The sequence below is a fragment of the Megalobrama amblycephala genome, linkage group LG15 (genome assembly GCF_018812025.1).
Source record: "Megalobrama amblycephala isolate DHTTF-2021 linkage group LG15, ASM1881202v1, whole genome shotgun sequence".
Classification (NCBI taxonomy): Eukaryota; Metazoa; Chordata; class Actinopteri; order Cypriniformes; family Xenocyprididae; genus Megalobrama; species Megalobrama amblycephala.
The window spans coordinates 27,074,100-27,075,992 of record NC_063058.1 but is presented as its reverse complement, the minus strand read 5'-3'; positions in this window follow the sequence as shown (position 1 = coordinate 27,075,992).

Below are 1,893 nucleotides of genomic sequence, written 5' to 3'. Positions count from 1 at the left end.
TAGAAAGACATTTATTGTAAGGCTTCATTTAGAAAAATATGACAAGTACTAGGAAAAATGGTTTATGTATATAAACCACTGAGAAAAGTGTGATGTATATCAAGATGTAGAAAATGTATACTGAATATTTGACATTGTAACACCCAAGATGACCTTTTGTTCCATTTGCTAATGAGAAAAATTGAGGGAAAAACATTATATTACAAATGTACATGTTAGTAGTTTCACAGAGATGTAAATAATGCTTGATATACAGGTTTAATATTTTAACTTTATGCTGTTTTGTATATTTGGTTGTTAAAGCTGATTTAAAATGTTAAAAGATTATGCAGCCATCACTTCATTTTCATTAATTCAACATCATTCAAGTCTTCTCAGTGTCTTTATGTATTGAGATGTTGGACACATCTTGTGTTTCTTTTGTTCCTGAATGCTCTCGACAGACCTGAATCCTGAGCTGTGAGAGACTTTTACATGTGATGAGCCTAAAGCTGAATCACTCTCTGCTCCTGAAAGTGATCTGAATGAACCGTAAGCAGAACTTCCCACAGACCGTGTGTCTGACCGCTCTTCTCCACTCACTGGAAAAATATAGAAACAGAACATATCAATTCACCTTCATTGTTCCTTAAAAATGATTTAATATTAATAAGCAGAACTTCCCAATGTGAATCAGATCCTTCAGCTACACTGACTGTAATGATGAAAGATAGAGCAGATCAGCAGCAGAACGCTGACATTACATTAATGCATATGGAAGACCCCTTTATAAAAAGAGACATTCAAGCATCCATCCTATCATTTCATGTGAACAGAATAGTATAAAATAATTCTGACATTCAGAAAATCAAAGGCTTAAAACAGTACAGCAGTGGACACAGATAATGTGAGCGATCATGATTCATTCAGATGGAGAACCTTCACTTCACTGCAGCACTTTGGTTCACACAGGAATAGTACAGAATATTCTATGATTTTCAAATTGATTTCTGTATTGATTTCTAAAGCAGCAAACACACTAGTTTCCTAGTAAAGCTAAGCAGGGTTGGACCTAGATCTGAGAAAATCTAAGATTGTGCTGGAAGATGAGTTAGAGCTCCAGCAGCCTGTGTGGATATTAAGACACCAATATACTGATGGACACTATAGTTTCATGATTTCACTCACTCGTCTGTGATCTGATGTCCTCTGTCCAAGGCTGCATTCGCTCTTCTGATTTCATTCTATTATCCATCTTCTGTATTTTATTAGGGCTGCCCTCCTCCTAGGGCCGTTGTTTTGTGCCACTGTCTCCTCAATCTTCTCCAGCAGCTCCTTGATCTGAGTGTCGTCACTCCTGTTGAGATTGTTGAGAACATGATACCTGTTCCCACATTTGTCCAGCAGCCGCTGGAGATCCTGTCCTTCACTCTCAATGTGCCACTCTATAGATGTGTCTAACAGAGAGTCTCCATGAGTGAACAGCACTATTTTTCCTCATTAAATATTTGAATATCAACATATAAAATTTCATAGGGAAACCTGATCTTATTGAGAAAAAAAAAAAATAATAATAATAATTATAATAATAAACCCTTACAGTCTGTGTAAAAAACCTATTTTATAAGTTGTAATATAATCATATTTAAATCCAGGGATCTATTTGATCCAATTTGGATCCTTTCGGTTCAAGAAATTCCTTTGGCAATCCTGCGCACATCCTTTAGGATTTCTCCCCAAACCTTCAGCCATCTGCACACACTCTTCAATATAGAAAACACTAAACTGACAGAGTATCTGAAGATCTGGGTTTTGTCATTCTGTGGTAGTCACTCTGGGACCTGGTTTCAAAAAATAGTGGTTTAACCTTCCGAAAACAGTGGATCCGTGTGGATGAAATGCCTATCCCAAACA